Here is a 25269-nt window from a genome sequence, read left to right on the forward strand (position 1 = left end):
ATTGCTCGCCACCAACCGACCGATGCCCAGCCAGCCGCAGCCCAGCAGCGGCCCCCCTGCCAACCTCCCCCCTAGTTTTATTACATGACATCATACGGTCTGGAATATCCCTTGGGTCAGGTGGGGTCAGCTGTCCCAGCGGTGCCCCCTCCCAAACCCTCGCGCACCCCTAGCCTGCTCGCTCAGCAGGAACTAACGCAGCCCTGCGTCATCAACGCCCTTTTCAGCACAAACCCAAAACGCAGGAGGAGGGAGAGTGGGGTGGGAGTGGGGTGCAGGGGAGCGGGAGGGGGGTGCCACAGTTTGAACGGGGGGCAACGGGCAGGTTGGCGGGGTAGGCAGCACTCCAGGGGTCCGGGGCAGAGGGGTTACGGGGAGGCAGTGCGGAACACGGCGGGGGTGGGGAGGAGGGAGAGGAGAGAGGAGGGCAGTGCGGGCACGAGGCAGGAGGGCAGGGGATACGGGGGGCGCGTCACGGGGAAAACCTCGCACGGGGGGAAAACCTTGCATGGGAAAGGGGGGGCGGACACTGGGAGGGGCGCGTGTGGGTAGAGACATGCGTGGGGGGACATGCGTGGGGATGACCTACACCAGGGGGTCCACCCAGGACCACCCACAGCAGATAACTCACCTGGGATAATCCGCAACAGATAATCCGTTCCCGATAACTGACCCTCACTGGATAACCCACACTGGATAACCACGAGCGATGCCCCTCAAATGGCTGGTGTTTCACCCCAAATCTTCCCCAAATTGGGGGGTTTTTTGCTTTTCTATAATATAAAAATTGGGTTTTTTTCCTTTTCCAAAACATTCCTTTTGGAGGTTTTTCAATGCTTTTTCACAACAAAAGTTGGTGATTTTTGCTTTTGGTTTTATGCATGAAAATGGGTTTTTTTTTTTTGCTTTCCAGCTGCCCAAATCCAGGTGGATTTGGCTTTCCCAGGAGCTCCAAGTTGGGTATTTTTCCCCCTATATATATATATATATATTTTTTTTTTTAGTGAATCTATTTATGTTTCACTTATACCCCCCTATTTCCCACTTATTATATATAATACCTGTTCAGACTATGTATCTGTTGACTTATATATTTTGACACTGAATGTCTTTATAGACTTCTCTATTTACACTTACATATATTTACACCTCTATCTTTATAGACTTAGGTATCTATTTAGGCTTAGATATCTATTTACACTTATATATAATCTCTTAGATCACATATAATATCTATTTAGACTCTCTATGTAACACGTAGTAAGTGTAGATAGCGATATCTATTCAGACTTTTTTCTATTTTAAATTCCTTCATACATAAAATATATCATCCTTTTTGCATTTGAAAGTCCTTTATTTTTTAATTTATATGTACGCGAGTTATTTTTGTATTTTAAAACCCTATACACGTCTTTCGAATTTTTGTATACTCTAAAATAATACTCTAAAATAATACTCTAATATAATATGGCAGATATAGGTTCTTATTTTGAAATCCTTCTATACATATAAATGAGTATTATTTTTCAATATATATAACAATGAGAGATTTTTCTCTATTTCAAGGCCTCACAGATATATTTACAGCTTTTAAAAATTTTTGAACCCTCCCCCCCCCCCGTGAATTTTCAGGCATTTTTGGGCTGTGACCCCCTTTCTGGGGGACCCGCCCCATTCCCCCCATTCCCCACTCACCTGCTCCTCCACAGCATCATCACCCGTCCGGTGATGTTGGGGTGCCCCAAATGACATCATCACCCTCCCAGGCCCCCCAACCCCCCTTTTTATTCAGCCCCAAAAAAGGCACAAAGTGAGGCACAAAAAGGCACAAAAGGCACAAAAAAAGGCACAAACCGGCCACACATGACAGAAGACACAGATGTTGCCCTGAGGAAGGAGAGACACTTATTTTAGCGGTACAAGGAGGGAATTCACATGGTTCGTCCCCCACCCAACCCCCCCCCAGGCTTCACCTTGAGCTCCTGGCCGAGGTTATGGAGATGTCGCCGCTCCATCTCCAGGCCATGGAGCTGTTCCTCCTGCTGCCCCAGCCGCTGCTCCTGGGCAGCTGCCGGCGCCCACAGCTTGGCCGCCTGTGCTGCCTGCCGCTGCACCGTCTCCTCCGCCAGCTTCAGCTGCGCCTGCCAGGAGGGAAACAGCAGCAGTTGCAGTGGGGGAGGTAAAAAACAGCCCCAGTAGGGGGGGAAACCAGCCCCGGATGTAGCGTGGGGCAAAACCTGAACCTGGTGGGGGGGAAAAAATGAGCCCCCGTAATGGCAGGGGGAGAAAAGCAACCCCACCAGGGTGGAAAATCAGCCTTGATGGGGGGGAAAACCAGCCCTGGTTGAAGGGGCAGGGGCAAAAAACAGCCCTGGCAGGGTGGAACACCCCAAAGCCCCGGGGGGGGCTCATGGGGGACCCCAAAAGTCAAGGGGGAATAGCAGCAGTGGGGGGTGAAATTAATGGGCAGAAGAACATAGGGTGTGTCCCCAAAACTGGGAGGTCCCCAAAACCCCAGGGACCCCAAAAACCAAGGGGAAGCAGTTGGGGAAGAGGAGCAAAAACGGGAAGGGAGGAATAAAATCAATGTGGGGAAGAGATGGGGGGAATCCTTGAAACTTGGAGCAACACCAAAACCCCAGGGGGGTCCCCAAAACCCCAGGGGGGGTCGCTGCCCCCTGAGGGAAACCAGAAAGCCAAAGAGCAGCAGTGGGATGGAGGAGTGGAAATGGGGCAGCGTGGAGCATGAAATCAAGGGGGGAGGAAGTGGTCAGGGTCCCCCAAAACTGGAGGGGGAGGAGGGGGCGGCAAAACCCCAGGGGTGTCCCCCAAAAACCTGGAGGGCATCACTGACCCATGGCGGGACCCCCAAAATTCAAGGGAAAGCAGCAGGAGGCAGGAGCAGGAATGGGGCAGTAGGGGGTAAAATCAAGGAGGAGGGGAGATGGAGGGGTCGCCAAAACCTTGGGGATCAGGAGGGGATGCCAAAATCCAAGCAGAAGCAGTGGGAAGGACAAGTGGAAATGAGGCGGGGAGAAAGAAATCCATGGGGAATCCCCCAAAATCTGGGGGGGCTCAACATACCCCAGGGGCCCCCAAAATGCCCCCATCAGGACCCAAACAGTCGGGGGGGGGGGGGGGGGCCTTGAAACAGGTAACAGAGATTTAGGGGCCACTGGTGGGAAGGGGGGTCTCCCTGGAAGTGAGGGGACCCCAAAATGGCCCCAGGGTGGCTCAAAATGGCGAGGGGAAAAGCTCCTGGGGAGGCCCTGAAATCGCTCCTGGGGGGCTGTGAAACCCCCCGGGGGGTCCAAGCTTAGAGGGGAGCCCCAAACCTGGCAGGGGGCAGGGCTTAGACCCAGGAGGCGGGCTCTAGACCTGAAAGGGGTGTGGCTAGAGCCAGCCCCCCTCCCCAAGCCAACTTGTGGGGAGGATCTCCGGGTCCTGTTTAGGGTTGAGGGGGTAAAAATCTTAGGCGGGGGAGGGACTGGGGGGTATGGGGGAGGGACTGGAGGAACGCAGGCATTCGGGGGGATGAGTGGGGGTGGGGGAGCAGTACCTCTTGTAGTAGATATCAGTGCGCCCACACGAGGTCCCAGATTTCCATACAACCTTCTGCCACTTCCAGCCCGGTCCCAGGACAGGGCAGTCCTGCCAGCCCTCTGCCACGCTGCCCGGGAGAGCTACTGCGGAGGGGATGAGCAGCTCCCCAAAACCCCCCAAAACACCTACTCCCGCCCACCCAAAGCTACTGCGAGGGACGCAGGCAGCGCCCGAAGCCACACCGCCTGCCCGCAGGCCCGCCCCGAGCACCCCCAGCCACGCCCCCACCTCGTAACCCCGCCCCAAACACCCAAAGTCACGCCCCCCCACCCCAAGGACCCGTACTCCCGCTCCACGCAGGTGGCGCTGAAGCCCTGCCCCCTTTCCCCACACCACGCCCCCAAACTCCGCCAGGCGCGCGGCCAGCGCGGCTCCTCCTCCCCACCAGTCCCCCACAAAATACTGCCCCTCCGCCACGCCAACCCCCGCCAACTGCCCGCACCCACATGGATTCCCCCAGCCGCCCCTCCCCCGCCCCGGTCACGCGTAAACTTCACCTCCCCCTCACTAACTACCCTCTCCCCCCCCACATCCACCCCCAAACTGCACCTTTCCCCTCACAAACACCACCCCCCCCACCCAACTGCCCCTTCCCTCACACACATGGACTCTTAAACAGCCCCCTCGCCCCTCGGACACCCCCAAACTGTCCCTCCCTCACACGAACACCCTCCACAAACTGCCCCTGACCCACAAAAACACCCCGCCCAGGGGCCTGCATCCTGCCCCAGGCCCACTCCCCGGCCCCCTAATGCACACAGCTCCCCCCGACCCCACTGCCCAGCCCCTCTAGGGCACACAGCCCTCACGCCCCCCCAGCCCCACTCCCCAGATGCTCACAGCCCCTCCCCTGCCTGGAGCCCCCCAGTACCGCCCCCCGGGGTCTGCAGGACCGCCCCCCGCCCCACTGAAATACCCTCCGCAGCCAATCACTTCGTGGGGCGGGGAGCGAGCGAGCGGCTCTGCGGTGTGAAGCTCCCTGCCGAGTTCAACCACAACCGTCAGTTCCCCCTGCACCGATTTCCGTGAATGCAGTTTCTGAGGCTTTAAACTGACGTCGAAGTGAGGCCCAGCAGCGGCCCCCCGGCCAACCTCCCCCCGAGTTTTACTACATGACGTCATACGGTCTGGAACATCCCCTGGGTCAGGTGGGCTCAGCTCTCCCAGCGGTGCCCCCTCCCAAAACCCCGCGCACCCCCGGGCTGCTCGCCGGCAGGGCGGGGCGAGGAGCAGAACAGCCCCCGGCGCTGCGCAGGCGCTGCTCAGCAGGAACTGACGGAGCCCTGCGTCATCAACGCCCTTTGCAGCACAAACCCAAAACGCAGGAGGAGGGAGAGTGGGGCGGGAGTGGGGTGCAGGGGAAAGCCTCGCGGGGGAAAGGGGGGCAGGCGTGGGGAGCGGCATGCTCGGGGGTGACCTACGCCGGGGGCTCCACCCGGGACAATGCACACAGATAACTCACCTGGGACAAACCGCAACCGATGATCCGCTCCGGGTAACTGACCCTCACGGGATAATCCACACCGGATAACCCCCAGCGATGCCCCTCAAACCGCTGGTGTCTCACCCCAAATTGGGAGGTTTTTTGCCTTTCCATAGTATGAAAATTGGGGTTTTTTTCTTTTCCAAAATATTCAACTTGGAGGTTTTTCGGCGCTTTTCCGCAACATAAAAATTGGTGATTTTTTGCTTTTAGTTTTGTGCATGAAAATGAGGACTTTTTTTTTGCTTTCCGGCTGCACAAGGGAGCTTTCCGGCTGCACAAGGGAGCAAATCCAGGTGGATTTGGCTTTCCCGGGAGCTCCAAGTTGGGTATTTTTCCCCCAAAATTGTGATTTGTTTTTTGTTCCCCCACCCCCGGACCCACCCTTGCAGACCCTGATTCAGGGGTTTGGGGGTATTTTTATGCCACAGTGTCAGGTCCCGCTCTGTGCGTGCACAGCCCCGCAGGGGAAAGTCCCCATTGGGGGAACTGGCCCCAAATCAGGATGGGAAAAGGCGGTAAAGGCGAAGGGGAAAGGGGCAGCTTTTGAAAGCGCTTTTATATCTTCAATGAGAGGTATTGGGGGGGGGGGGGGGCAGCAGGTGGTGTCAATTCTTTACATCCTTTCTATAAACATGGTTTCTTTGCATGTTAAAAACCTTATCTATCATAGACATTTACACTTACGTATCTATTTACACATACATATACATGTATTTAGGGAACACATTTATGTCTCACTTCTCCCCCCCCCCGTCTCCCACTTACTACATGTAATACCTATTCAGACTATATATCTGTTTAGACTTATGTATTTTGACACTTAAATATCTTTATAGACTTCTCTATTTACACTTACATATATTTACACCTGTGTCTTTATAGACTTAGATATCCGTTTACACTTGTATCTATTTAGACTTAGATATCTATTTACATTTATATATAACTTCTTATATCACATATAATATCTATTTAGACTTACTATGTAACAGGTAGTAAGTGTAGATAGCTCTGTCCGTTCAGACTTTTTTCTATTTTAAATTCCTTCCTATACAAAATATATCATCCTTTTTGCATTTTAAAGTCCTTTGTTTTTTAATTTATATGTACGCGAGTTATTTTTGTATTTTAAAACCCTATATACGTCTACTTAGAATTTTTTTATACGCTAAAATCCTTTATATAACATAGTAGATACAGGTTCTTATTTTGAAATTCTTTTATGTATATAAATGAATATTATTTTTCAATATACATAAAAATCAGAGATTTTTCTCTATTTCAACGCCTCACACACATATTTACAGTTTTAAATTTTTTTTTTAAACGCCCCCACCCCCCCCCATTAATTTTCAGGCATTTTTGGGCTGTGACCCCCTTTCGGGGGGGGGGGGGGGGACACGACACCCCCCCATAACCCCTCCATTCCCCACTCACCTGCTCCTCCACGGCATCATCACCCCCCCGGTGATGTTGGGGTGCCCCAAATGACATCATCACCCCCCCCAGGCCCCCCAACCCCCCCTTTTTATTCAGCCCCAAAAAAGGCACAAAATGAGGGGAATGGCCCCAACCGGCAGCTCGTTACTTTAATAATGCCATTTACGGATGTACGCACGCACCCCCGCCAAAAAGGGGGGCTCTGCTAGAAAGATAAAGGAGGGGCGGCCCCCCAAACGGTTGCAGCCCCCCCCAGCCCCTGTCCCGCAGGCTGGCAGACGGCCCCTTACCCTCAGCACGCCTAACGACCGGCAGGCAAACCTGGGCCGGGGGTCTCTCTTGAGCACCACGGGACGCTTACAGCGAGACATCTGAAAAACAAAAATCCCAACTGGCATTTCAGCATATTAAAAAAACAGCACCGAAGGCAGCAGAGGAATTCGGTCAGGATAAGGGAGAGGGTAGCAGTCAAGCTAAAGGAGGGTGCCAGGCAAACGGGTCAGCTCGAAATACAACACGGCCTTTAAAAGCTCGAGCGATTCGAACGCTTAAAATCAGCGTGAAGACTAATTGACGCGATTTTGAACACGTTCATAGCAGAGAAGTAAACGCTCTCGCTGGTGCTGGAAAACGCCTCGTCCCTTCCTTACAGCACTGCTGCCGGGAGATAACCCCGTGAGGCTGCAGGACAAGGGCGCGCCGTAATCAGCATCTACGCTCACGGATCCACCACCGCAGCTCCAGCCCTTGCGCTGCTGCTGCTGCTGCTGCTGCGCATCTTGCTTGCTTGGTCAATAAAGCTGAAAGTGAAGTGTAAAACTTGGAAGAGTAAAGTGAAAAAGAAAGAACAAATCTCAGCAATTCATTTTATGCTAAAAAGGGGCGTGTACGTTTACATACGTACAAGAAGACGACTTATACTATAAAAATATTTGATTTTCCTTTTGCGTTAATTGAAATTGCAGAGCTGTGAATTCATACCGTTAAATTAGCTACCTCCAAAATACACAGCTATCGTTTGACCAGGGGTTTTGCGTGTGTGACATGACTAGGAGGGACGCCTGGCCAGCTGCGCCGAGACCGATGCTACCGAACTGCCGGGGAAACGCGCCGTCGAAAGCGAGACAGAAATAAAGTACTTCAGAGCACTCTGCCAAAAGATCGGGAAAAAAACCCGTAACGTTCAGTTGCCTCTCTTTTTAAACGTTTAGAGCAACTACCCAACTGCTTAAGTACACCTAATAAATTATACGCTACAGCTATTTGGCAGTTGCAGTTTAAACAATGCAAGTCAGTTTGGAAATTAGACAATTTTAACTTTCTTTTTTAAATTTCATTTACGATAGAAAAATCAGTGAGATACGAGATCTCCCACATGGTTTTACATTTTTGGGGGCGGGGGGGGGGGAGGGGGGGGGCAGGCGGTGGGGAATATCAAATCCCCGGTGCTGCAATACATAAGGCTACCAAAAAGGATTGGCAGATTTGCTACTGCTGTTGGCTGTACCCAAGCATGCGGAGGAACGCGTTTTGACGGCATCTCGACTGTTACACCGGAGAACCAAAGATCAGCGATACATCGACTACTGGAAGGCGTGCTGCGCTTGGGTCTTTGCAAGGAAATCGACTTCCTACTTTTTTTTTTCCAGAGAGAGTGAAAAGTCTCGTTGCGGATGACTTCTACTGCCAAGTACATCACCTCTGAAGATCCATTCTGATGGGAAGTTCATAAAAGGCAACTCCTTTGAATGAGAAAGATTTCCATTCTGGAAAATCTCTTTCCAACTGAAGTCAAAATTACACACTGTAGGTTAAGGAAAAAGGACATCATAGAAGCAGTAAAACACATCAGGACTCTCTGTCGCTAGTTACGAGGCTGCCAACGCTCCTTGGGAAAGCCTGGAAAACACACCGAAGCGACGCCGATTTGTCCCGTTTTGTCCACGTCTCTTCTTTGACCTTGACTGCTTTTAGCACAGATGCTAGTATCTCAGTAAGGTTTTCGAGTACTACTGTAAGGTATTTTAAACACTTACTGACTGAAAAAGCATAAAGCTTTTATCGTGAAAACCAAGTCTGTTTCTCCCGAACATCCAAACTCTTACAAACGGTTCCTTTCCTCTTCTAGTCCAACATTATTTTCACAGTACCCTTTAATAGTAAGCCCACAGAAACAGAAGACTGTGCTGTCAGGAAGAGAAAATAGACGGAGGGAAGCAAGCTTTGCATAGGCGTACCACGCTCCAGAACAGACCTTCTTTATTTTTAGTATTTGTGTTAAAATATTTCACGTTAAAAAATTATATAGAAGGAGAGTTGCCGCTTTCTTAATGTTAACTGTAAAGTCCATATCACAGGCGTACCTTGTACTTGCAGACCACTACGGATCCTTTCCGTCTGTCTCGTACTTTCACAGCAGAAGAAAGGGCGACCGTGGCGAAATGGTGGCCGTTGACATTCTGCTGTGGGGGGGACACCAAACAAACCCCCGCCCCCCCCCCTCCCCCCCCCCCCCCCCCCAAAAAAAAAACCCATTTAGCACAAAGCTTCCTTTTCTGTGAAGACTACAACTGAGTGGAGGAGAAAGTATTTTGCATCATCTTTGGTACAGCTGTTGATACAGCCCACTAGAGCTTTTGCATGTTTTAGACAACCGTGCCTTTTTTTTTGGCTCATTGGCAGCTTTAGTTTCGCTAGAACTCGCTTTCCTAGAGACACGCAGGTGACAGACGCAGATACCTACATGCATTTTCTCAAGCCTAAGTATAGCCGCGATTTCCTCACCCTATACGTCCCAAGTTGAGTGTTTTTGTTAAAGAGTACAGCAACCCATCTGTCCTCGTGAACTCGCTGCAAAAGAGGAATCCTTTTTTCCAGGCCGTTTCTCCAAACGGTCAAGATCTTTTAAAACTGCAGTTGTTTTAAAACTAGCCATTTGGAACACATTGCCAAACAATGTTTGGCAGTAAGACTTTGATGTGTTTGACACACACAAATTTGGGGTAACTCGCTACTTGCTTCCTGTTGTTGTGGTTGTTGTTCTTCCTTCAGAAATTCTACTTGTAGCCAAGTTATTCGCTACTGGTTCAAGCATTTACCTTCCAGGTATTACCAGCACATTTACACAGGCGAGGAACTAAATTGCTCTTCTAAAACTACCCGAGTGAAAATTACAGCCATGAAAGAGGAGTGACAGAGAAGGAAAGGAGAGGTCAGGCAGCAAGAGAGCTCTGCAGGCTGCTACCAGTCAACATCGCACTCTTAAAAAAAAAAAAAAAAAAAAAAAAGAAAAGACAAACACAAAAAAAAACCCACAAAAATCAACAACAACACAAAACCTTGACGTTGTACCTTTTTTTTTCTTTTGGAGCTCGTCCCTGTCTCAGCAGATTGTCTTGTCAGAGCATGAAGTGCAGATGATCTGTATCCCGACGACACCTGCACGCGATGAACACGTGTTCAGAAATAGTCCAGATCTGTAAGACCGGTGTCATTTTTGTGGTTTTAAGAATCATAACTCCATTTTATTGACCGATGCATTTGTGAGGAAACTAAGTAACTTTTCAACGTAGCCTCTCCTTGGGGAGAAAAGTGCGTTAGGGAGTGAAAAAAAATTTATGATTCAGAGCTCGCAACCATGACGGAGCAGCAGGGAAATTAATGAAAGTGAAGACCAACAGCAGCAACATTAAGCGACATTTGGCTTTAATTCTGATCACGTACTTAAGCGACTCTCCAAGTCTATACCTCGAGCCTATGAATGCCTAGCCCTTTTTTGGAAGGACAAACTTTTTCCCTTAGAAGTCCTAGATTGAAGACTCCACTGAACAGAATGTGGATTGAGCCACAGGACAACATGCCATCAACACTCTAATGAAAAAAAAATCAAGTAAAAATCTAGTTTAAACATCAGTTTCCATCGTGTTTCATTCATTACATTTCTAGCGGTACCTAGGTGCTCAAAAATTAACTATCCTGACACCACGTTACTAAAAATTGAGTTATGCATAGAAAAATAAAAGGCTATTTCCAACCTGCCCATAAAATCAGTATGAACAAACAGAAGAGAAACAGTCGACCCTAAAGAAGGTAACAGGCAGCTCTTAATTTATCGTAGATGAAAGTCCATCCTTTTACCTGAAAGGAAAACATTCGTAACTACCCAGGGACCGATTCAGGAACGAGGCACGCTCTGTTAACGGCAACTGTTCATCAGCTTTTCTGCACCGGCAGCAAATTTGCCTTTTCCCTGGGTTTGACATGGAGTAGCTGCAGCGTCCTTGAACTCGCCAATGTTTCTCCCCGCTCCCCCGGCCCCACACGTGCCATTACCTGAGCAGCAAGCGGCATCAACCACGCAGGATTTTCTTCACGTGACGCAGAAGGTGACGCTGGGAAAAGAGGAGGCACAAAACAAACCTGTTTGTCACACCCAGCCAACGGTGAAAACACAGGGAAGGATTCTGCCGTGCGGGGCCGGGCTGTGCACCCCGGGAGCTCCCGCCGGCCGGTTTCTCTCCCCTTTGCCGGGTACCGGGGAGACACCGCCGCCGCCTCGTGCTGCCGCCTGCCCCCCGGGAGAGCCGGGGAACCCCCACCTCACTTCAGCCCTCGGGAAGGGGACCGGGAGAGACCCTCCACGCAGAGAGAGGCACGCGGCCTGGATTTATTCCCCGAGGGAAGAGGCCGGGCTCCCCGCTGGCAGAAGGACAACTCGCCACCCTGCCGCTCGGAGCGCCTTGCTGGGGACAGCCCTGCCTGCGCCTGGCTGCTCTTCAGCCGTGCTGGGAGTGCAGTCCGGCCGACGGATGCTCCGGCAAATAGACACTGCAGCGAATCGCAGCTCCTGCTCGTTACAGCTGCAGGTAATTTTGCCTCCGGCTAAGACATGCCCCAGACAGCGGACACCCCGTCTCGTTCCAGCTCCTGCTTCCTACGGTTCTGGCTAACTGAAGCTCCCGCTCTGCACTGAAGCTCCTGTTGATTTCAGCTCCTTCTCCTTACAAGCTCCAGCTATTTGCAACAGCCTGGGCTTTTGACAAGGTCGTAAATCAATCGCTGTCAAAACTTGACTATTAGGATTAAATATCATAGGTGTACATTGTATAAATATTAATTAGTTTGTACGATTAGTTAGTTAATAACTATTCTAAGCAGTCGACAAGGAAGAGCTGGACTCGAAGAGGGCGTGCGGGGTCTGAAAAGCAGAGACCACCTCTTCCCCCCGGAGACCACCGCAGACGTTGAGTTTGGCCTGGTGCATGCCGGCCTCCCGCACTTCGGGGTCCAGCAGGACCAGACCCCCACCTCCGGGGGGGGGCGGTCCACACACCTGCCCAGCCCCTGCTTTCCCCTGCAGCCCCAATGCCCTCCCACCCCCCCCCCGCACAAAGGGCCAAACCGGCTTCTGCTTTGGGCCCCCAAACCAGCTCACTTAGCGCCCACTTCTAAGCCCAAAAACCCAGCTGCTGCGCCTGTTCTCAAGTCCCAAAGATGCCCCCGGGGAGGGCAAGCGCTTGTGTGATGCTTCTGGCAGAAACGGGGCTGAAAGGTCTGATCCCGGTGCCGGGGGAGCAGAGCAGAGCTGGCTGGGACCAGCTTTTGCTCCTGGAACAACCCCAAGTCCCTGCTCCGAGGTCTTCCCCTTGGGGCCCTGGGGTGGACCTGTCCCTCCCCTTCAAACGCTCCAGGAGTTTCGGGGGCAGAAGGCCGTTTCTAAGCCCTCTCTCCAGCAGCTCCTCCCTCGACTCGGCCCGTGAAGCCCCCAGGCTCGCTGGGGCGGGCGGCCTCCATTGCCTACAGGCTGCCCGTCTGCCTGCAGGGAGGGCTGGGGGGTCCCCGGCCCCACGGGGCGACAGCGGGGACTCGCAGGGAGGGTCTGTTTGCACACAGCGCCTCCCCCCCCACCCCGCCGGCCCCACTGCGCGGCCCCCCTAGGGCACACAGACACGCCCCCCCCCCCAGCCCCTCCCCCGCCTGGCGCCCCCCCACCCCCCCTCCCCGAAGCCTGCAGGACCGCCCCCCCCGCCACAGCCCCACTCCTCGGCTCCACACTCACGCTGCCGCCGCCGCCTCGGTGCAGACCCCGCCGCGCGCCCCGTTGAAACACTCTCCGCAGCCAATCAGCGCGCGGCTCCGCCGGACCGCCCGCGCGGGGCACGCCGGGAGTTGTAGTCCCCGTCCCGGGAGTCCGCATGCGCACGGCGCCGCGTCCCACGCGGCTGCCTGTACATCGACACCCGTACAATGGAGGTGATCGTGCACGGACCCTGGTGCAACCCTTGTGCCCCCCATGCTCGCAGCCCCTCCCCGGTGTTTGCAAGCACCTCCCAGCCCCAGCACCCCCGGTGCTCACAGCACCCGACCACACCATTTTCTAGCCCCCTGGGAGCCCCAAGCCCCACTCTCAAGTCCCGCCAGGACCCACAGCCCCACTCCCCAGCTCCTTGGGGCACCGCAGCCCCCCCCCCCAGCCCCACTCCCCAGCCCCCCTAGGACACACAGCCCCCCAAGCCCAATCCCCGGCTCCCCCGGGACGCACAGCCCCCCCCTCAGCCCCACTCCCCGGCTCCCCCGGGACGCACAGCCCGCACAGCCCCGCTCCCCGGCCCCCCCGGGATGCACAGCCCCCCCCAGCCCCGCTCCTCGGCCCCCCCGGGGGTCTGCAGCCTCCCCCCAGACCCACTCCCCAGATGCTCACAGCCTCTCCCTGGCCTGGCGCTCCGCCAGTCCCCCTCCCCGGAGCCTGCAGGTCTCCCCTCAGCCCGCCGTGCCCGCGGCCACTCACGCTCACGCCGCCGCCGCCGCCGCCGCCGCCGCCGCCGCCGCCGCCGCCGCCGCGTGGGTGCAGACCCCGCCGCGCGCCCCGTTGAAATAACCTCCGCAGCCAATCAGCGCGCGGCTCCACCGGGCCGCCCGCGGGGGGCACGCCGGGAGTTGTAGTCCCCGCCCCGGAAGTACGCATGCGCACGGCGCCTTGCGCCGTGCGGGTGGCTGTGCAGGGACCCCCGCGCAACGGTGGTGATTGTGCAGGGACCCTTGCGCAACGGGGGGTCGGTGTGTGGAGACCCCCATGCAACGGGGGGGGGCAGTGCAGGAGGACCCTTATGCAATTGGTTGGTGTGCAGGGGACCCTCGTGCAATGGCGGGCAGGTGCGCAGGGACCCTTGTGCGATGGTGGGCATTGTGCAGGACCCTCGTGTGACAGTGGTGGTTATTTTTCTTGGCAGTACGGGAGCAAAACAGCCGGTGTCTGAAACCACTGGGGTGTTTTGGCTGCTGCTGAGCAGCCTCGAGGCCGCCTCCGGTTCCCACGTGGCTCCCATGGTGTGCGTGGACCCTCCTGCAACGGGTGCAGGTGTGCAACGAGGGTGATCCGGGGTAGGGGTCCCTCTCTGGGGGCACCCAGCTCGAGCTGGCACCTAAGAACTAATCAAGGAGTAATGAGGAACCTTCTCTCGCACCTGATGTTAACCAGCAGGATCCCAGGGTCAGACCCTGTTACGGTGATCGGACCCTGGGGAGGTGGCAGAGGGTGCCCTGGACAGGTTGGGGGGGTTCCCTGGGGAGGAGGGGAGCCCCCACCCCCCCGACTGTGGGCACTCCCCCAAGGAGCAGAGCATGGTGCAAGACTTTAGGGGGGATGAGGGCCAACAGGACCCTGAGATGGCGGTGCCAGCTCTTCCCAGCGTCTCCCCAGGCACCTGCCATGCTGAGGTGGGGGGGTGTGTGTCTCAGGGCTGGGGGTGACCGTGGGGTCCGGGAGGGACCCTGGGAGTGGGGTAGGGGGACATTTGGGGACAGAGGTGTTTCTCGGGAGATTGGGGACACCATGTGGGGGGTTGAGACTGGGAGGGATGACCCCAGGGTGGGGGTGCACCGCGGGGAGAAGGGATCCCACCCCCCACACCTGCAGCCACCCCCAGGGGCAGCTGGGACCCCGACCCACTGGGGGACCAGGATGGGAACGATGGGGACTCACTCATGGATACTGCACAGGTAATAAAACAGTTCATGCTGCACCCTGTTGCAGGGTCTCTGGGGTGCCCTGGGCGCCGAGTCCCCACCACAGCCAGCCCTTCCCGGGGGTCTCCAGGCTGCCGGGCTCCTCTGGCTCCCAGCCGGCGGGAGCTGTGTCCTCCCAGCCGCTGGCCACGCAATGGCAGCAGCGACCCACGGCCACGCAGAGACAGGGCCGGGGACAGGGCCGGGGGATGTCTGCGCTCCACCTGGGTCTGCAGGGCTCGGGCAGGGGGGACCCGGCATCCTGCAGCTGCGCTCCCACCCTGGGGACCCCAAATACCCCTGGGGCAGACGGTGTCCCCAGCGTGTCCACCTGACAGGGGGTGGCCTGTGCCCCTGCACACCCGTGTGCGTGGTGGGGGGGACGCGGGATGCGTCGCTGTCCCTGTCGCTGGTGGCAACCGGCATGGGGGGAAGGTGACAGTGAGGGTCCCCGCCAGTGGCCCGGTGCTCGTCACCGCTGGGGGGACGGGGGACAAGCAGGGCCAGCACCAAGGAGCGACGGCAGCACAGCCCACTCTCTGGGGATCCCCACCCCCTGTCCCCAGGGGTCCTCTCCGTCCCCGTGTTTTATTGGGGGAACACAGAGCCCAACGACCAGCCGCGGGGACAGGGGACGGGGAGTTGCCCCAGGGATGGGGACAGCACCGGGACACGCTGACACTCTTGGGGGTGCTGGCATGCGGGGGTGGGGGGGTGGGGTACCCTAACTGTTGCCGCCCGGGATGACGAATGCACCGGGATGGGGACGGCGCATGGAGGGGCCAGAGCCGGCGCGCGACCGCCGGGCTGCAGTACCACGCTTCGGCTTCGGGGCGGCAGCAGCGAAGGCGGCGGCGGCGCGGCTGCGCACCTGTGCGGTGCCGGCGCTGCAGTACCGCGATGCGGCCACGGGGCGGCAGCAGCAGCGAGCAGCCGCCGGGCGGCGCGGGGCGCGGGCAGCGCCGGCGCCGCAGTTCCGCGCTTTGCGCGCCCAGCGCCCGCCGGCACCGCGCACGTGGGGCAGCAGCGGCGTTTCCTTACCGGGACGAAGCAACGAGCGCGGCGGCATCACCTCGCAGGCACCACGGTACGGCATTGCCGGTACCGGCGGACGGCAGCGCGGAGAAGGGGGGCGCCACCGCGCATGCGCGGCTCAAGGGCTGCAGTACCGAATTTTAGTCGCCTGGTGGCAGCAGCGAGCAAAGCAAAACCGCGCCACTGCGCATGCGCGGGTCAAGAGCTGCAGTACCGAATTCTGGTCGCTCGGTGGCAGCAGCGAGCAAAGAAAAGCGTGTCACCGCGCATGCGCGGCACCGAACCTGCAGTGCCGAATTCTGGTCGCTCGGTGGCAGCAGCGAGCAAAGAACGGCGCGTCACCGCGCATGCGCGGCACTGAACCTGCAGTGCCGTGTTTTGGTCGCTCGGTGGCAGCAGCGAGGGCAGCAACGCGCCCCACCGCGCATGCGCGACCCCCGCCCTGCAGTACCGAATTCTGGTCGCTCGGTGGCAGCAGCGAGGGCAGCAACGCGCCCCACCGCGCATGCGCGGCTCAAGAGCTGCAGTACCCAATTCCGGCCGCCGGGTGCCACCGTCGCCTCACCGACCCCTTCCCGATCTCTCCGCCCAGTTTGGACCACCGAAAGACGGTAACTGCTTACTGGGGGTACTGGGCTTAGATTTCTCTGCCCTTTTCCCACTCGCGGCCCGGGCACTAATCTTCATCGCCTCTGTACCAAAAAAAGCACCCGGTGGCCCCAGCATTTCAGTCCTTTCCCTCTGGCCGCTTTACAAGGCCCGTGGTTGTTTCCGTCCGTGCCCCCCAGCCCATTACCTGGGGAGGAGAAGCAGCACGGGGAACCTGTGGAACAGGTTTCTTTCTAACCCGGAGGAAGCCCCAGGGATCGCTGTCTCGGTCTGCAGGTGACATCGGGGTTGTGGGAGTGACAGCAGCGACTCAACAGATGCTGGAGAGAGATTTAAAAAAAATAAGGTCACACAGGTGACACCCTGAAAGCAGGGGAGGGGCAGCTACGTCCATCAGGAAACCGCGCTTCTGAGCGGACCAGGTGCGAGTGGCTGATCTGCAAACGAGCGATACGCTGGTGGTCCTGGGGCTGTGTTGCGGTGTTTGCACCTTTCCTCACCTCTGTGCTATCAGCACTCCGCTCTCCTCATCCTGCACACACACAAGGCTTGCCACGCAAGGCTTGTCACTTGGAGGAGAGACACTGCACGACGTCACTTACCACCCTGCCCTCCAGCATGCAAAGTAATTAGAAATGAAGCAGGGAAAGCCAAGAGGCCTGCTGGTGTATTAGGCGTCCTCAGCAGATGACCGTAGAGCCCGGCAGGTTCCATCCTTGCTCTGTACAGGGCGCGTAGCTCTGCACTCCTTGCCGCTCCTGCCAGCAAGCGTCACAGTTGCACTTTGCTGCCTGCAACACGCAGCACTTAGTGGGCTGGAGGGGCTGTTCTGCCAACGTGACAGGGGAGCTGCTCGGTTCCTTTAGCTGCCTAATTTGCCTCCTTGAAACAATCACTTCAACACTTGGTTTCTTTATTTTAGACCCCTCTGCATATCTCCTGGCCCGCGAGCCATTTTCAGCTAGCCACGCAGCTAAGTACGGTGCTGGTAGAAACCCAGCTGCCATCTCGCTCCGATGTCAAAAGGCTTTTGTAACTTGAACCCCCGATTGTTTTGCCATCGAGACTGCAAGGCGAGGAATATGCCTCTACCTGAACAAGCAAGACACCTGCCAAATAGCTGAGCTGTGCGCAGTGATAGGTGGCTGCCTGTGTCCGACACCTTTTTCTGCTAAAACCAGAGCACGCTTCCCTTGTGAAGAGCCATCGGCAGTACAGAACGTACCTGAGCTCTCCTTGCACCGGCTCCCCAGAGAACGGCGTCCTAGTTCGACTGAAGCGTGCAGCAGCCTGTCGTCATCGCAGCCCCTCGCCCTCGAGCGAGTGGCTGCCTGCAGCAGCGGCAGAACCGCTGCTGCGCCGAGGGGAAAGGAATGGCTTGGCGTCAAGCTCTGCGGGCTGCCTGTAGCCCCTGCGGAGCCGACGACCTCGGCAGCCCATACAAAGGGCAAAGCTAACCACCTGAGAAGGAGTCACAGGGTGTAGCAGTTTCTGCCACAACCATACTTCCCAGCCTGCTGATGGAGCACAAGGCACTTGAAAGCAGCGGAAAAGAACAAGGATGGCCTAGCAAGATGGCAGGAATAACACGGACAGCCTAAAGCATTTAGCCAGGCAGGGCTTGCAACTAACCTTGAGTCAGGGTTTAATCCCAGCCGGCAACTAAGCACCACACAACCACTCACTCGCTCCCCCCTCAGTGGGATGGGGTAGAGAATTGGAAGGGCAAAAGTGAAAAAACTCCACTTGTAAGGAAAAGGGGCGGGGGGGAAACCAACAGAGAGAAAAACCCAAGACAGACAAGCGGTACAAATGAAAACAATTGCTCGCCACCAACCGACCGATGCCCAGCCAGCCGCAGCCCAGCAGCGGCCCCCCTGCCAACCTCCCCCCGAGTTTTATTACATGACATCATACGGTCTGGAATATCCCTTGGGTCAGGTGGGGTCAGCTGTCCCAGCGGTGCCCCCTCCCAAACCCTCGCGCACCCCTAGCCTGCTCGCTCAGCAGGAACTAACGCAGCCCTGCGTCATCAACGCCCTTTTCAGCACAAACCCAAAACGCAGGAGGAGGGAGAGTGGGGTGGGAGTGGGGTGCAGGGGAGCGGGAGGGGGGTGCCACAGTTTGAACGGGGGGCAACGGGCAGGTTGGCGGGGTAGGCAGCACCCCAGGGGTCCGGGGCAGAGGGGTTACGGGGAGGCAGTGCGGAACACGGCGGGGGTGGGGAGGAGGGAGAGGAGAGAGGAGGGCAGTGCGGGCACGAGGCAGGAGGGCAGGGGATACGGGGGGCGCGTCACGGGGAAAACCTCGCACGGGGGGAAAACCTTGCATGGGAAAGGGGGGGCGGACACTGGGAGGGGCGCGTGTGGGTAGAGACATGCGTGGGGGGACATGCGTGGGGATGACCTACACCAGGGGGTCCACCCAGGACCACCCACAGCAGATAACTCACCTGGGATAATCCGCAACAGATAATCCGTTCCCGATAACTGACCCTCACTGGATAACCCACACTGGATAACCACGAGCGATGCCCCTCAAATGGCTGGTGTTTCACCCCAAATCTTCCCCAAATTGGGGGGTTTTTTGCTTTTCTATAATATAAAAATTGGGTTTTTTTCCTTTTCCAAAACATTCCTTTTGGAGGTTTTTCAATGCTTTTTCACAACAAAAGTTGGTGATTTTTGCTTTTGGTTTTATGCATGAAAATGGGGGTTTTTTTTTGCTTTCCAGCTGCCCAAATCCAGGTGGATTTGGCTTTCCCAGGAGCTCCAAGTTGGGTATTTTTCCCCCTATATATATATATATATATATTTTTAGTGAATCTATTTATGTTTCACTTATACCCCCCTATTTCCCACTTATTATATATAATACCTGTTCAGACTATGTCTCCGTTGACTTATATATTTTGACACTGAATGTCTTTATAGACTTCTCTATTTACACTTACGTATATTTACACCTCTATCTTTATAGACTTAGGTATCTATTTAGGCTTAGATATCTATTTACACTTATATATAATCTCTTAGATCACATATAATATCTATTTAGACTCTCTATGTAACACGTAGTAAGTGTAGATAGCGATATCTATTCAGACTTTTTTCTATTTTAAATTCCTTCATACATAAAATATATCATCCTTTTTGCATTTGAAAGTCCTTTATTTTTTAATTTATATGTACGCGAGTTATTTCTGTATTTTAAAACCCTATACACGTCTTTCGAATTTTTGTATACTCTAAAATAATACTCTAATATAATACTCTAATATAATATGGCAGATATAGGTTCTTATTTTGAAATCCTTCTATACATATAAATGAATATTATTTTTCAATATATATAACAATGAGAGATTTTTCTCTATTTCAAGGCCTCACAGATATATTTACAGTTTTTAAAAATTTTTGAACCCTCCCCCCCCCGTGAATTTTCAGGCATTTTTGGGCTGTGACCCCCTTTCTGGGGGACCCGCCCCATGTCCCCCCCATTCCCCACCCACCTGCTCCTCCACAGCATCATCACCCCCTCGGTGATGTTGGGGTGCCCCAAATGACATCATCACCCTCCCAGGCCCCCCAACCCCCCTTTTTATTCAGCCCCAAAAAAGGCACAAAGTGAGGCACAAAAAGGCACAAAAGGCACAAAAAAAGGCACAAACCGGCCACACATGACAGAAGACACAGATGTTGCCCTGAGGAAGGAGAGAGACTGTTATTTTAGCGGTACAAGGAGGGAATTCAGATGGTTCGTCCCCCACCCAAACCCCCCCCCCAGGCTTCACCTTGAGCTCCTGGCCGAGGTTATGGAGATGTCGCCGCTCCATCTCCAGGCCATGGAGCTGTTCCTCCTGCTGCCCCAGCCGCTGCTCCTGGGCAGCTGCCGGCGCCCACAGCTTGGCCGCCTGTGCTGCCTGCCGCTGCACCGTCTCCTCCGCCAGCTTCAGCTGCGCCTGCCAGGAGGGAAACAGCAGCAGTTGCAGTGGGGGAGGTAAAAAACAGCCCCAGTAGGGGGGGAAACCAGCCCCGGATGTAGCGTGGGGCAAAAACTGAACCTGGTGGGGGGGAAAAAATGAGCCCCCGTAATGGCAGGGGGAGAAAAGCAACCCCACCAGGGTGGAAAATCAGCCTTGATGGGGGAGAAAACCAGCCCTGGTTGAAGGGGCAGGGGCAAAAAACAGCCCTGGCAGGGTGGAACACCCCAAAGCCCCGGGGGGGGCTCATGGGGGACCCCAAAAGTCAAGGGGGAATAGCAGCAGTGGGGGGTGAAATTAATGGGCAGAAGAACATAGAGTGTGTCCCCAAAACTGGGAGGTCCCCAAAACCCCAGGGACCCCAAAAACCAAGGGGAAGCGGTTGGGGAAGAGGAGCAAAAATGGGAAGGGAGGAATAAAATCAACGTGGGGAAGAGATGGGGGGAATCCTTGAAACTTGGAGCAACACCAAAACCCCAGGGGGGTCCCCAAAACCCCAGGGGGGGTCGCTGCCCCCTGAGGGAAACCAGAAAGCCAAAGAGCAGCAGTGGGATGGAGGAGTGGAAACGGGGCAGCGTGGAGCATGAAATCAAGGGGGGAGGAAGTGGTCAGGGTCCCCCAAAACTGGAGGGGGAGGAGGGGGCGGCAAAACCCCAGGGGTGTCCCCCAAAAACCTGGAGGGCATCACTGACCCATGGCGGGACCCCCAAAATTCAAGGGAAAGCAGCAGGAGGCAGGAGCAGGAATGGGGCAGTAGGGGGTAAAATCAAGGAGGAGGGGAGATGGAGGGGTCGCCAAAACCTTGGGGATCAGGAGGGGATGCCAAAATCCAAGCAGAAGCAGTGGGAAGGACAAGTGGAAATGAGGCGGGGAGAAAGAAATCCATGGGGAATCCCCCAAAATCTGGGGGGGCTCAACATACCCCAGGGGCCCCCAAAATGCCCCCATCAGGACCCAAACAGTCGGGGGGGGGGGGCGGCCTTGAAACAGGTAACAGAGATTTAGGGGCCACTGGTGGGAAGGGGGGTCTCCCTGGAAGTGAGGGGACCCCAAAATGGCCCCAGGGTGGCTCAAAATGGCGAGGGGAAAAGCTCCTGGGGGGCTGTGAAACCCCCCGGGGGGTCCAAGCTTAGAGGGGAGCCCCAAACCTGGCAGGGGGCAGGGCTTAGACCCAGGAGGCGGGCTCTAGACCTGAAAGGGGTGTGGCTAGAGCCAGCCCCCCTCCCCAAGCCAACTTGTGGGGAGGATCTCCGGGTCCTGTTTAGGGTTGAGGGGGTAAAAATCTTAGGCGGGGGAGGGACTGGGGGGTATGGGGGAGGGACTGGAGGAACGCAGGCATTCGGGGGGATGAGTGGGGGTGGGGGAGCAGTACCTCTTGTAGTAGATAGATATCAGTGCGCCCACACGAGGTCCCAGATTTCCATACCACCTTCTGCCACTTCCAGCCCGGTCCCAGGACAGGGCAGTCCTGCCAGCCCTCTGCCACGCTGCCCGGGAGAGCTACTGCGGAGGGGATGAGCAGCTCCCCAAAACCCCCCAAAACACCTACTCCCGCCCACCCAAAGCTACTGCGAGGGACGCAGGCAGCGCCCGAAGCCACACCGCCTGCCCGCAGGCCCGCCCCGAGCACCCCCAGCCACGCCCCCACCTCGTAACCCCGCCCCAAACACCCAAAGTCACGCCCCCCCACCCCAAGGACCCGTACTCCCGCTCCACGCAGGTGGCGCTGAAGCCCTGCCCCCTTTCCCCACACCACGCCCCCAAGCTCCGCCAGGCGCGCGGCCAGCGCGGCTCCTCCTCCCCACCAGTCCCCCACAAAATACTGCCCCTCCGCCACGCCAACGCCCGCCAACTGCCCGCACCCACATGGATTCCCCCAGCCGCCCCTCCCCCGCCCCGGTCACGCGTGAACTTCACCTCCCCCTCACTAACTACCCTCTCCCCCCCCACATCCACCCCCAAACTGCACCTTTCCCCTCACAAACACCACCCCCCCCACCCAACTGCCCCTTCCCTCACACACATGGACTCTTAAACAGCCCCCTCGCCCCTCGGACACCCCCAAACTGTCCCTCCCTCACACGAACACCCTCCACAAACTGCCCCTGACCCACAAAAACACCCCGCCCAGGGGCCTGCATCCTGCCCCAGGCCCACTCCCCGGCCCCCTAATGCACACAGCTCCCCCCGACCCCACTGCCCAGCCCCTCTAGGGCACACAGCCCTCACGCCCCCCCAGCCCCACTCCCCAGATGCTCACAGCCCCTCCCCTGCCTGGAGCCCCCCAGTACCGCCCCCCGGGGTCTGCAGGACCGCCCCCCGCCCCACTGAAATACCCTCCGCAGCCAATCACTTCGTGGGGCGGGGAGCGAGAGAGCGGCTCTGCGGTGTGAAGCTCCCTGCCGAGTTCAACCACAACCGTCAGTTCCCCCTGCACCGATTTCCGTGAATGCAGTTTCTGAGGCTTTAAACTGACGTCGAAGTGAGGCCCAGCAGCGGCCCCCCGGCCAACCTCCCCCCGAGTTTTACTACATGACGTCATACGGTCTGGAACATCCCCTGGGTCAGGTGGGCTCAGCTCTCCCAGCGGTGCCCCCTCCCAAAACCCCGCGCACCCCCGGGCTGCTCGCCGGCAGGGCGGGGCGAGGAGCAGAACAGCCCCCGGCGCTGCGCAGGCGCTGCTCAGCAGGAACTGACGGAGCCCTGCGTCATCAACGCCCTTTGCAGCACACACCCAAAACGCAGGAGGAGGGAGAGTGGGGCGGGAGTGGGGTGCAGGGGAAAGCCTCGCGGGGGAGAGGGGGGCAGGCGTGGGGAGCGGCATGCTCGGGGGTGACCTACGCCGGGGGCTCCACCCGGGACAATGCACACAGATAACTCACCTGGGACAAACCGCAACCGATGATCCGCTCCGGGTAACTGACCCTCACGGGATAATCCACACCGGATAACCCCCAGCGATGCCCCTCAAACCGCTGGTGTCTTACCCCAAATTGGGAGTTTTTTTGCCTTTCCATAGTATGAAAATTGGGCTTTTTTTCTTTTCCAAAATATTCAACTTGGAGGTTTTTCGGCGCTTTTCCGCAACATAAAAATTGGTGATTTTTTGCTTTTAGTTTTGTGCATGAAAATGAGGACTTTTTTTTTTGCTTTCCGGCTGCACAAGGGAGCTTTCCGGCTGCACAAGGGAGCAAATCCAGGTGGATTTGGCTTTCCCGGGAGCTCCAAGTTGGGTATTTTTCCCCCAAAATTGTGATTTGTTTTTTGTTCCACCACCCCCGGACCCACCCTTGCAGACCCTGATTCAGGGGTTTGGGGGTATTTTTATGCCACAGTGTCAGGTCCCGCTCTGGGCGTGCACAGCCCCGCAGGGGAAAGTCCCCATTGGGGGAACTGGCCCCAAATGAGGATGGGAAAAGGCGGTAAAGGCGAAGGGGAAAGGGGCAGCTTTTGAAAGCGCTTTTATATCTTCAATGAGAGGTATTGGGGGGGGGGGGGGGGGGGGCAGCAGGTGGTGTCAATTCTTTACATCCTGTCTATAAACAGGGTTTCTTTGCATGTTAAAAACCTTATCTATCATAGACATTTACACTTACGTATCTATTTACACATACATATACATGTATTTAGGGAACACATTTATGTCTCACTTCCCCCCCCCCCCCCGTTTCCCACTTACTACATGCAATACCTATTCAGACTATATATCTGTTTAGACTTATGTATTTTGACACTTAAATATCTTTATAGACTTCTCTATTTACACTTACATATATTTACACCTGTGTCTTTATAGACTTAGATATCCGTTTACACTTGTATCTATTTAGACTTAGATATCTATTTACATTTATATATAACTTCTTATATCACATATAATATCTATTTAGACTTACTATGTAACAGGTAGTAAGTGTAGATAGCTCTATCCGTTCAGACTTTTTTCTATTTTAAATTGCTTCATATACAAAATATATCATCCTTTTTGCATTTTAAAGTCCTTTGTTTTTTAATTTATATGTACGCGAGTTATTTTTGTATTTTAAAACCCTATATACGTCTACTTAGAATTTTTTTATACGCTAAAATCCTTTATATAACATAGTAGATATAGGTTCTTATTTTGAAATTCTTTTATGTATATAAATGAATATTATTTTTCAATATACATAAAAATCAGAGATTTTTCTCTATTTCAACGCCTCACACACATATTTACAGTTTTAAAACTTTTTTTTAAACGCCCCCACCCCCCCCCATTAATTTTCAGGCATTTTTGGGCTGTGACCCCCTTTCGGGGGGGGGACACACCACCCCATAACCCCCCCATTCCCCACTCACCTGCTCCTCCACGGCATCATCACCCCCCCGGTGATGTTGGGGTGCCCCAAATGACATCATCACCCCCCCAGGCCCCCCAACCCCCCCTTTTTATTCAGCCCCAAAAAAGGCACAAAATGAGGGGAACGGCCCCAACCGGCAGCTCGTTACTTTAATAATGCCATTTACGGATGTACGCACGCACCCCCGCCAAAAAGGGGGGCTCTGCTAGATAGATAAAGGAGGGGCAGCCCCCCAAACGGTTGCAGCCCCCCCCAGCCCCTGTCCCGCAGGCTGGCAGACGGCCCCTTACCCTCAGCACGCCTAACGACCGGCAGGCAAACCTGGGCCGGGGGTCTCTCTTGAGCACCACGGGATGCTTACAGCGAGGCATCTGAAAAACAAAAATCCCAACTGGCATTTCAGCATATTAAAAAAATAGCACCGAAGGCAGCAGAGGAATTCGGTCAGGATAAGGGAGAGGGTAGCAGTCGAGCTAAAGGAGGATGCCGGGCAAACGGGTCAGCTCGAAATACAACACGGCCTTTAAAAGCTCGAGCGATTCGAACGCTTAAAATCAGCGTGAAGACTAATTGACGCGATTTTGAACACGTTCTTAGCAGAGAAGTAAACGCTCTCGCTGGTGCTGGAAAACGTCTCGTCCCTTCCTTACCGCACCGCTGCCGGGAGATAACCCCGTGAGGCTGCAGGACAAGGGCGCGCCGTAATCAGCATCTATGCTCACGGATCCACCGCCGCAGCTCCAGCCCTTGCGCTGCTGCTGCTGCTG

The 25269-nt window shown here is 55.6% G+C and overlaps 1 long non-coding RNA gene across 2 annotated transcripts; it reads right to left on the reverse strand.

Annotated features, from left to right (window-relative positions):
* Positions 1 to 398: 398 nt before the first annotated feature.
* Positions 399 to 25269, reverse strand: LOC142078428 (uncharacterized). Of its 2 annotated transcripts, XR_012672187.1 has the most exons (5): positions 10862 to 11425; positions 9881 to 10399; positions 8893 to 8991; positions 6820 to 6900; positions 399 to 773 (listed from the first exon to the last, which is right to left on the reverse strand). It is a non-coding gene; the product is annotated as an uncharacterized LOC142078428 (long non-coding RNA). The 2 variants fall into 2 exon arrangements; XR_012672188.1 differs by lacking the exons at positions 399 to 773; positions 8893 to 8991; positions 9881 to 10399; positions 10862 to 11425 and adding an exon at positions 24793 to 25269 and having other exon boundaries at positions 6815 to 6900.

This window comes from Calonectris borealis, chromosome 2, assembly GCF_964195595.1.
Source record: "Calonectris borealis chromosome 2, bCalBor7.hap1.2, whole genome shotgun sequence".
NCBI lineage: Eukaryota > Metazoa > Chordata > Aves > Procellariiformes > Procellariidae > Calonectris > Calonectris borealis.